This window comes from Corvus hawaiiensis, chromosome 1 (genome assembly GCF_020740725.1).
Source record: "Corvus hawaiiensis isolate bCorHaw1 chromosome 1, bCorHaw1.pri.cur, whole genome shotgun sequence".
NCBI classification, from domain to species: domain Eukaryota; kingdom Metazoa; phylum Chordata; class Aves; order Passeriformes; family Corvidae; genus Corvus; species Corvus hawaiiensis.
The window spans coordinates 49,222,538-49,234,548 of record NC_063213.1 but is presented as its reverse complement, the minus strand read 5'-3'; the positions used below and the strand labels follow the sequence as shown (position 1 = coordinate 49,234,548).

The 12,011-nt window shown below is 38.2% G+C and overlaps 1 long non-coding RNA gene across 1 annotated transcript in view; it reads right to left on the bottom strand.

The window, feature by feature from the left end:
* Positions 1-8,053, bottom strand: part of LOC125335192 — a 64,041-nt gene extending 55,988 nt beyond the window's left edge. Inside the window, exon 1 of the long non-coding RNA XR_007207372.1 lies at positions 7,952-8,053. This is a non-coding gene — a long non-coding RNA (uncharacterized LOC125335192). The remainder of the gene's footprint in view (positions 1-7,951) is intronic.
* Positions 8,054-12,011: the final 3,958 nt, after the last annotated feature.

Here is a 12,011-nt window from a genome sequence, read left to right as displayed (position 1 = left end):
AATTATATACTTTAGATAGTAAAATATACCTAAGTGACATACTCTTGATGGAAAGGCAGTCCTCAAAGAGTTGTTTCTCCCCAGAATTATACAGTGAGCTATTAGACTGAATTCAGGAAAACTTATAAATATAGTGCTAAACAAGACTTCTTACCAGGAGTTTAAGAAACCTTTAATATTAGGCTCAGAAGTGTGGGGGGTTTTGCCATCTGTAGTATTTCTAGGATGTCTGTTTTGTTTTCAATCTCTTCCTTGATCTTCTCTCGAAGTGCTGGGGAAGTATTTGTAGCAGTTTCAAAGTTCAGATAAAGAAGGGTTTTTTCCTCATGGGAAAAGTCATCCTTTCTGTTATGGAGACGAAAATGTACATCAGGGTCCCTAACACTTTGATACTTTATGTTACTCCTTCCCCATGCCCCTTATCAGGGTGGATTTTGTTAAGTAGCAACAGTAATGAAGAAGAGTCCATCAGATTCTTAATTTGGCTCCTACATGAATCGTTCATTTTCCCGTCTAAAATCAATGAATATTTGTCTTCCCTGGACGCCTGAAAATCACAGTCCTTGTGATTGTAATCATTATTGCTATCTTATCCTATTGTTACCTTATTGTTGTTGCCATCTTAAATGCTCTTTTTCATTGATGTTTTATTTGTAGTGGTTACCCACAATGTAAGATTTGCAATTAAACAATATCAAATGACTCAGTGCCTTCAGAAGAAAACATAGCTGATAGCATGCTTCTGATTTGTGTGATAAGTATTTTTATTAGAATTAGATTGCAGATTCCTCCTTTCCCTCATTCTCTTTAACCAATCAGAATAATTATGGGTGAATACAAGACAAAATATTTCTTTATCTTCCCTTGTAAGATAATTGTTCATAATGGTAAAAAAAGATTATTTGCATGTTTGCATAATGAAATGCAAATGAAGGCAGACTGAGTGCAAAGGGAGAGCAATGACAGCAGTGCACAGGGCTCCACATGAACATCAGGGTGGCTGGTGGACTTGCTAGGCTGAGTCAGAAAGCCATGAAATATCAGTATACCAATGCAAGAGCTGAACTCCTGTTCTGCTACAGCTATGTTTACATTTTAAGAGGCATTTATTAGGGTATAAAAACAAAAATGCCCACAGATTAGCTCTCCACAATTCATTGTAGGGGGCACAAAAATCCCTTTGTTTGGCTTTGTGTATTTAATCAGAATAATTAATGGGCCTGACAATTTAATTCTGTGTCATCATATTCTTATAAGAACCTCTACAATTCCTCATTTATCAAATTCTGCAGGAGAAGCAGAAATGTTGCAAAAATAGGCACAAAAGAAAACTTGACCTCCACTGGGTGCTGAGGCACCTGAAATTTCAAGAAAAAAAAGATGTAATACAAAAGTATGAAAAGTAGGCTGTTCCATCTTTAAGTTAAAGATTTTGTGCTGCATATGTGAAAGATTAAGAAGTAGATTGGAGTCTTCCTGTGGTTCAGATTATTGGTGAGCAAAAATCATGAAGAATAACAGGAGCTGGGGGATGTAATTGGATGATGTGGCTAGTATCAGCCCCTAGGAAAGGTATATCTCTTTGAAGCCACCATTGCCCTTCCTAAGGACACTTTTCCGGTTAAGAGAGACCAAACATTGACCAAACACAGTCTAGAGACTCTCCCTAACCATCATACAGATCCAGTTTTCCAAAGTACCCTCAAATAATTACAGTTACTGTTATAATTCTATAAAAGTGACTTAAGCACTTTGAAGGTTAATGGTTAGTGAAAGACATTGGGACATGAAGTCTAACAAGGACATCATAATAATGATCATTTATTATATTGGGGTTTAAAAAAGCTGCTTTATACTGTACCTGACTACCCATAAGCAGAAATGCTGCACCACATTTGGTACAAGAGTTGTTCTTACCATATGGCACCCTGATGCTATGCATTTCCTTTGTAGGCACAGTATTAATATTCAAGTCCAAAAATTTATGAATTGTCTATAATTAATTTTAATTCTTACCAAAGTTATCTATAGTATTCAGTTGTCTTCCAAGGGATCAGGCATTAGGCATGCAGAGTTCACAACAGAGATCTGGTCTGCTGTTATTTCCAACCTCATCAGGAGATGGAAAGTCATAGAATCATAGAATATCCTGAGTTAGAAGAAACCCATGAGGATCATAAAGTCCAACTCTTAGCCCTGCACAGGACACCCCAAAAATCACACCATGTGTCTGAGAGCATTGTGGAAACACTTCTTGAACTCTGTCAGGCTTGGGGCTGTGACCACTTCCCTGGGGAGCCTGTTCCAGTGCCCCACTGCCTTCTGGATAAAGAACCTTTTCCTAATATCTAACCTAAATTTCCCCTGACACAGCTTCAGGCCATTCCCAAGTCCACTTATTTCTGCTCAGATCTGGTGTCTCTGCCAGTTGTTAGCAGTGACTCTCAAGTGAAGTGGCAGATCCTCCAGCATTTCAGATTTGAGAAATATGTCATAAATTTCTGGCAGCATTGTTTGTTTGGAGTAAAGGCCCTGTGAGACCCTGGGGCAACCTATTGTGTCTCACTACTGTTTGCAAGTGTTGGGTTTTTGGGGGCTTTTATGGTGGATTTTTTGTTTGTTTATTAGTTTAGTTCTGTTTCCAAAGAATCATAACACTAGTTTCCTGCTTCTAGAACATTAAATCATACCAAAGAGTCTTTGTCTTGACTTTTATATCTTTTTATTCACTTTTTTCCTTACTAATCAGGAGTGCAAATATTTTAACAGATGAGAGGTTCTTACTGCAGATTTCTTTTAGCCAAAAGCAATAAATGCTATTTTGCAATTAAATCATGCTAAATACAGATCATACTTTGACTCTGCATTCTTTCTATTTAAGATTTCTATTCTGTCATTTTCATTCTCTGCCAGAACATTGCCTACACATTATAGAGGGTGTGCTTATCCAAGCTATGCGCTGACATTTTAGGACCCAGTTTATCCATTTGGTGAATGCTAATGCATACCTGGACTTCACCCAGCGGGGAACTAAACAGCTCCTATTCTGAAGAAGCCTGACAAAGAAGTTACTCCTTCTTGAGGTTCCATCCCTCTCTATTTTATGTCAGTACCAGAACTCTCAGGTTTCTATGGACTCCAGTGATTTCATGCTTCTCTCCTCTCCACAGAGCCTTATTTCACTGCACAAATTGTTTAGTCTTGTAGAGACAGTGCTCAAACTGATATATTCCTGCACTAGGCCTGTACATGTAGCTTTGCTGCAGAAAGATTTACTACTGCACTTTGAGGACACATCTACCAAGGCAGGTACAGTCTGGTTTCTAGGAACCAGCACACCATGCTGGATCAAATTTCGAAAGCTGAAAAGTGTGAAGTCTAGGACAAAAGCTTTTATTCAGAGTCAGGTGTAAATAACTTCCAGATTCTGAGACACCTTTGAGATGATAATCCCTAAGCATCTGGCTCTCCTTTTCCTTCCTCAGAGTAAGTACAGGACACCTGCTCCATCAGTGGCCGTCACAAATGTCAGGGCACTAAGCACACTTGCCTCCCCCTGGGTTTGGCTGCCTGGGCTTAACATGCACAGAGGTAATGATGCCCATGTCAAGCCTTGAACACTTTAGAATGCTCTGCCAAGATGCCTTGTGAAAGCTTTTTCTCCTTGTTTTAACCCCCCAGCCCACTTTGTTCAGGGACTGCTTTTGAGCTATGGTGCAGCCTTCTCTGTGGATGTTCTTTTATCTCCCTTGCTCTGATCCTCTTTTGGGGTTTAACTCCAGCTGGCAACTCAAGACCATGCAGCTTCTTGCTGTCTTCCCCTCCAATGGGATGGGGAAGAGAATCAGAAGGGTAAAAGTAAGAACTTGTGGGTTGAAATAAAGGTCATTTAATGGGCAAAGCAAAGCAAGGAATTACTTCATTGCTTCCCATGGAGGGGCAGGTGTTCTGCCAGTCCTAGGGAAGCAGGTCTCACATAATAGCTACTTGGGAAGACAAATTCTGTCAACAAATCTTCCCCTTATCTTATTCTTCCCCCAGCTTTATTTGAGGAGCATGACACCATATGGCATGGAATATTCCTTTGGTCACTTGGAGTCAGCTGTCCTGGCTGTTTCCTAATAACTGCTATGAAGAAAATTAACTACACCCCAGCCAAAACCAGCGCAACACCATGATTCACTGATAACTTTCTGGCTTGTCCTCAGACCTCCCTATATGCTACATGCTACAGGAAAGAGGGTAGCATATGGGAATCTACATCATTTATATATAGAAGCAGACTGTCTGAAAGTCATACAGGTGCTATTAACGAATAGCATGAAAAGGTAGGTGGGTAAGATGGCGTCATCTGCCTTCTCCATGAGAAATCCAACAGCAGATTTGTAACTCCAGACTGGTTCTGTAGTGGTCGGGGATCCAGGCGTCATTCTGGCACTGCTCCTGCCCTGGAGGATGAAACTGTGGGGTGTGGTGTGAGCTCACACTATAGCACAGATACCAGTTTCTCACCAGGACCTCTAATGCAGACATTTTTTTAATCTTGAAGCTCATTCTTTCTTGCTAAACATCCGATGTCAAGGAGGTTGGTACTAGATGATCTGGAAGGTCCCTTCCAACCCACATATTCTATGATTCCATGACCAGCTTCAGTGACTAGTATCCAAACTGGAAGAGACTAACTCTTACTACAGGTTTAAGACCTAGGGAGAGGATTATGGGGGAAAACTCTGAGATTTTTAAAAGCAATTTTTTACTGCCTACGCTCTAAAAATGTGTAGCTTCTAATTGTCATTTCTTATGCATAAGGAAAGTTGTTACTTCCTCACTTCTCACATATGCACACTCACACACTCTGCCACCCTGCTCCAATTCTTCAGGGAAATCTACAGTTAAAGTTGTGCCTGTGAGGAGCTGGACTAGGATGAAAAAGGAGAAATGTATTGTGTAGAGGTGCCTATCACAGACTTCTTTAAAAATCTAATATTTAGGAATATCATCAATTTAGCTGTTTGCAGGAGGGGGTTGTCTCTTTTAGCGAAGAAAATAAAAATTTACCAGCATTAAATTTAGTTGGGGTGCTGTGCCATCTATCACAAGTCTATTCATCCCACAGCATAAATCCCACTCCCAAATCATTTTTGTCCTTCCTGGACTGGGTAGATATGATGAAATGCTTTCTGCCATCATGAGAACCGGTTAGTCCTTTCATAGCAGGACCTGTACATTCTAAAATGGAACATTTCTAGGAAAATGCTACAGCCTGCTATGGTTTGGAAGAATTACTGTGTACTCTTTTTTTTGTGATGCCTGCTAGTCAGAGGACAATGGCTTAGAGAATGAGGATTGCAAAAATATGTTGTGGGAACAGTTGGAACCAAAAAAAGCACAATCAGTGAAGTAAGGAGCTAACATCACAGCTGATTGTATCAAGAGCTGATGATAGACCTCAGTTCATCATATATTGCAGAAGTTCTGTAATTACACTGAAACAGTTGAGCAGGAGTAGCATTGAGCTAGGTCAGAAAATACTATTTCTTGTTCTCCTTGTACATATGTTAAATTTAATTCAAAACATTAAAACATTTTCTTTAAAGACTAGCAAAGAATTTGGAGAAGCCTCATAATGGTTTTAACTAGTTAACTATGAAGGCACATTTAATCAAAGCGCTGTCTCAGGTAGACATGAACTGCAGCCAGCAGGAGGACACAATGTGTTCAGTTTCCATGAAAATTTACTCAAAGGAAAAGGAAAGGTAAGCACTTCTTCTATAGATAAGGTAGTAAAATATTCTTTAAAATATTGTAAAGTCAACTAGTCTGCTATAAAAAAAAAATGGAATGCAACAGAAATTTTGAAATTCCATACCTGTAAAAATAAACAGTATGAATTTCTAGAGGCAAAAGAAGCAAGGGAAGAGTACAAAACTGTACCTGTTAATGAGTTTGCTTAGTAACAGGTGCAGTCTGCTGAGTGAACCAAAGCTGTCTTTACCAAAGTCCTATTTTTAGAAAGATCACTGCATTCTGCAAGCTCATCTATGACTTCACTGGTTAAATCAAAACATGATCTGGCCTGAAAAGAGTCAAAAATGATGACGATTTTTAGGAGTACATCTGCCAATATAAATGAGGGGCTTATGCTGTATTTTACTGATCATAATTTTATACTGGTGATATTTGGGTTTGTTTAAAAAAGTCAGGAGTCAGTCTGAGAGTGAAAACAAGTGATCTTTAGTAAAGGACACAATCGCTGCTTGACTATATAAACAAAAGGGGGTTTTTATCATTTTATTCTAATCAGAGATATATGTATTTTTTGTACACTTAATATCAGTATATGTTTATTGATTTGTTTTGAAGGTCTATTCAGGCTTTTTTGTTGCCTATCTGCAGTCTGAAATACCCTAAGGGAATTAGAATTAAGTCTTTTGCAAACAAGGTCTGCATCAGCTCAGCTATTGGTCAGCATCATTAAGAAACATAAATACCTTCTTGGTAAATTAAACAGCATCAATCCAAATGCAAATGCTAAATTCCATAAGGACAAGCTGTAACAGGTGATTAATAAAACTCAGTTTAATTTCAGTGAATCACAGTCCTTCTGAAGTCACCTCTGCTGCCTGATGGCTGTACATTAAATTGCACATCTAATAGAAATCTGCCAGTGCCAGCATTGACGTATTTTAAAGGTAAATTCTTGTGAATATCTTGTTGAATAAAGGCCTTATCATGAAATTTTGATAGTTTGCACAAGTCTTGTTTCATGAAGCAAACAGGTAATTCCTGGTGACCTTAAGTCCATGGTACAAGCAGTATTGGTATAAGCCTTCCTTCACTACTTCTTTTCATTACTGAATCAAAGCAATCATTTATGCTCTATTTTCATTTCAACTCACTTATTTCCAACAAGGCTCACATGTGATAAACATCATAATTTCAGCTCTAAATGTTAACTCCTACTACTTTGTTGGCTGGAGGTTTGTTTGCCTCTCATTTTCTATCATATGAGTCCTTCATATGGGGCAAAGCTAACATAAATCCATAGTAAATAATTAGATATATAATATTCTTGCAGAGATTTTGCCATTTAGGTTAGCTACACTGGAAGTATACAAGGTCCTGAGATTTATGTAGTAATAATCTTTTGCTTTTAGGGTTTGATCCAGATTCCACTGAAGTTAATGCACATTTTGTCACACCCAGAGCAGTTGACTTAAGCCTTTAGGGGTGAACTTATTAAAATAAAAATAAAAATAATAATAAAAAATTAAAGGATCATCTTGCTTTTGTATTAAAGTAGTATCATATTAAGGAGATAATTAGGCTTGATGAAACTTTATGGGTTTGGCAGTCAAATGCAAGAACAATTTCAGAATAAAAATTCTATTTAAAAGACACACAAGATCATTGTTAGTCAAAGTAAAACAGTGCTAGGTTGAAGGAAAGGGTTGAGAGTTTGGCTGACTTCACTGGTTTTTTACCTTTTGGAAGGCACTGGAACTTGCACTAAAACAGGTCTCTCTCTACCTGAAAAATACTTTCATACAAACTTTTATAGTCATACTTTGCGACTGGACCTTTTCTTTTAGTCATACAGCAATTACAATATTAAGTAGATAAAAATAATGAATATCACGTTGTTAACATGTGTACCACATAGCAGATGTGTGAATTTGTGAAAGCATGGAGCATCCCTCATGCTAAAAAAGCATTTTATTTCATATTTTCCCCAATGCTGAAATAAACTGCTGTGCAATTGTATGGCATTTGGCAAGCAAGAAGCAAAATCCCTACAATGCTGAGGATATCTTAGTTATGTTGCTACTATTTTTGATCATCCAGAATGTGTGTCATGTTTATTCCTGAAATATTTCCTCTGAAGAACTAAACTGCTATTTTAATTACCTAATGCAAATTCCCCCCCAATCAAAAACATAAACAAACTAACCTCTCAGAAGCCGATAATGAGAACAAATCAATAACAGCATTGTAAAACAGTACTAGCTTCGGGAGACAGCTGCACAAGTAAATAGGTCCATTTGTTTTGAAATCCTTCCTGAACATCATGACTCATCTTCTGGTTCTATTTTGGGCTCTGTCGTGTGTGTGTGTGGCTGAGGTCACACAAGCCAGTAATCCAAGCAACTGAAGCAGTGAGAGATGTCAAAAAGAATAGTTTATTATGTGGATTTGCTGTATAGAAATGTCTTTTTGTACTCTACCTGTTCATAAAAGGATATAAGCAATAGTCTACCTTGTCTGCAATGACTTAAATCTTCTTATGCAGAATTGGAATGAGCTTCAAATTCCTTCTCTAGGTAACATCAAATCTAACCCTATATTTCCAGGGAAATCAGGTAAAACCAGTTAAGAGGTTTTTTGATTTTATCTGGAAAGCAGCTTGGGAGGGGTCAGAGAAATAATATATATTTAAAGTAGAAATAGATTTCTAGGTTTAGATAGTAGCTTTTGCTGTAATAATGCCCTCAGGAAACTAAAATGGTCACTTTTTACCCATTCATCCTCTAATTAGGAAAAGTCAGTACATATGCACTTGATGAAAAGCATAATCATGAGTGTTTTTTAGCTTGGGTGTCAAATTTGAGGGCTGCAAAGAGTGCAGAAAAATGTTCACTGGCTGGGGCATCTGCACGGGGATGTCAGGCTGGGGCTTGTTCAGGGCACATGATGAGTCATCTGTGGCTGGCAGAGAGTGCTGCTCAGCAGGGTGAGCAAAGCCCCCTGGCCAGACTCTTACCCGCCTGCAGGGAGCAGATGTGCAGGGAAAGGAGGGAGAGGAGACATCCACCATTCACATAGAAAATGCTATGCTTTGTCCAGTTTTTAAGATTTTCATTTGCCCTTTTGAGAGCTGGGAATACTGGTGTACTCTAATACAAACCTCTGTATGAAATGATGGTAGCTCTTAAAGTCAGTGAGAGGAATAAACCTCCACTAGTTTCAACAGAGTACTGTCACTGTGCACTCATCACTTCAAAATAATCCTTGGTTTTAGATTTGACAATTTTGGAATTCCAGGAACAGTATTGTGTTACAAACAGACACAAAATAAAATAAAGTCTGTGAACCATACTATGCAGTAAAAATTCTGGGCAGTTTATGTCTGCCTCAGATCCTAAGTTTCAAAGAAAACTTGGTTGGCAGTTTGGTTTGGGGATTTTGTTGCTGCTACCACTGCTGATTACCTATTTAATTTTTGACTTCTTATTTTATTATTTTTTCTCCAAAGAATTCCAAAGCCTGTCACAGTATGGAGACCTACTAAATTTTCTAGCTTAATTGGGATGGGAGTAAGTGTTTTTTAAAACACTAAGACTTCAAGATCCATTAGGAAGCTTCTTTGGACTCATCGCTAAACTTAATTATTTTCACCAGTGTCCTGGGAATAATGTCCAATGGGAAGAAAGTCATCTTATGGCTACAAACATCAGGCCCAGCACTCCATCTGCTTTCTGACCTGTTAGTTTCTCAGCACTTCTTCCAGTGATGCCTTTTCCTGGTCTTAAAGTCGAGAGTCAAACACAGTTTGAAGGGAAAAAGAGATTTTACTTTCATATTTATTTTAAGGATCCTTAGGTGCACTATATCCAGGTGGAATGCACCCAATGCACACCACAATGCCCACCCCCAATAGATCTGGTATAACATTATAGGTCTTACTAATTAGCATATCTATCAAAAATTCCCCAATGAGAGGCTTGAATGAGCCCCTCCCTTCAAGGAACCTTCCCCTGGATGGTTCTATCTTAGTTTACAGAATGTGTTCTGGAGAGGACCTTGGGGTCTGGGGCACACTATCCTCTACCTACAAAGCTTTTATATGTTTCGTCTCCTGGCTGAAAAAACAAGTCCAAGAATGTACGCAAAAAGCACTAAGAATACAGAAGTTGTAAAAACATATAACAGGGGTATAAATGAAAAGGCAAAAAATCATCATGGCATCATCAGGACTTGCTGTAATGGATATCCTGATACTACCACAGCAAAGCTTTGAAAAAACAGAAATTATTGGCAACCAACAGTAAAATAACCAGTATAAGCTTTATGAAGAGTTCAGAACACAATGGCATCTGGACACCTCAGAGTCAGCAGATAATGTAGACAAAAGGGTATTTATCAAACAATAACATAAAGTTCCTTATGTTTCTTTTTCTCTTATTACATGTAACCAGTACACTTTATGGTGGATGGCTTTAAAACCCTGCAAGAGTTTTTCAGACAAACTAATAAAGCAAGTGAAGAAACAGTGGTTATATTTTTCTATTCAACTGTCCAGAAAAGAGGTCTTTCCATTTCTTGAAGGAAAGGTGATATTTGCAGTAGATTTATGCTCCACATAATGTCCCATCTCTGCCACATACAAGTGAATGTCTTCCAAATTCTGTGTAATTTGTCTCATATACAACAGTTACAAGAGACTCCAGTACCTAGAATAGTTCTGGAAATAAAGTTATCAAGGAGTCTGAACAGACAGCAAAACCTAGTAAATTCTAATTAGAACAACATATGTTGTTATTAAACTAGAGGTGCTAAACATACTCATGTTCATTCATCTGGAGGAAAGTGATCTCAGCAGCATAGCCAGCAGCATTCTAAGAAGGGAAATGTATGAAGTATCCAAATGATTATTAAGTTGTCTTCATTTTGTGGGTGTAGTACAGACATTAAATGCTGATGGAACAAGCACATTTGTCTTACGTTAAGTCAGCCGGGTAACTCCTTTCACCTGTCGGAGCTCATTGTCTAGTTTCTCTCTGATATCAATATAGACTCTGGGAAGAAGGGGTAACTTGCTCTGATTCTCTGAGATGTAGTCTTCACAGCAAAATGACTGGCTGGGATCAGTATATCCTGCTTTAAAATAAAAAATTAGAGAGAGTATACTTCTTCCAAGGTACAAAACAATTATAAAAATTATTTTGCCTAAATTCCATGTTTACCAGGCCCAAGCTGTACAGACTGACTTGTTTGTGGCACAGATGTAAAAAGCTCTAATAAGGCAAGCCAGTAGGAGCTTTTGGTTTGGCATTTGGTGAGGTTTGTTTTAATCCAGACCATGGTGCTTGCCTACCTCACGGCAAAGCTCTGGCATTTTAATTAATGCAAATCATAGTCGAGTTGCAACAGATGACAATGTGCAATGGAAGCATAAAGTGCTGTTGTTGGTCGTTGCCCTCTACTATGGAAATTTGGAAGCTGCAGTACAAAGAAATCTGCTGAATTCTACAAGAAAGTGAAAAAGTAGAGATTTTTTGCAGAAATATTGGATGTCAGTTAATAGGGTCATTTTTCTCTCAAAGGAGAATATATTTTTCTTCTGTAAAGATTTCTTTTATTTCCTCACAGTGTTCAGAACTATAAATTGTATGCAAGGGACTTGGTTGGAATTTACAAATGACTATATCCTTTTATTGTGTTTTATGCACTTGTCAAACTAGAATGGCTAGTGTAACTGAAGTAATACAGTAGTCATTTTCTAAACAGGGAAATCTAATGTCTGATGAGAACTTATTACAGGATTGAGCATTCATATTATTTCCTGCTCTTTTCTGGTTTAGTATCTCCCTTAAAACACAAAGTTCATTGACATTCTCCCGGTCACGCTCAAGGTTATTAATTACATGATCATTACTGCCTACCTTCAACTCACTTTTGGGGAATTTCCAGTCTCAGACAATTCCAGTATTTGAAAAGTCCTTCAACAATTTTAAAGTTTTGCAAAAATATATAATACTTGCTTCTTCAGCACTATCCAAAGCTCTGGGTGCTATTGAGTCACGCTGTCACGCCACTCTTGCCCCACATGAGGAGCTGCAGGGGTAACCCCCAACAGCACATCTGTACCTTTGTTCCATGTCACTGATGGCAAGTGAAGTTTCCAAGTTTGCCATGGGCCTCCACACCACTCTTATCCTTTGATGTGTGACTTTTATTCCAATACACTTAAAGCTATTTCTTGAGATGGATTTGTGCTAAAAATAAGGACC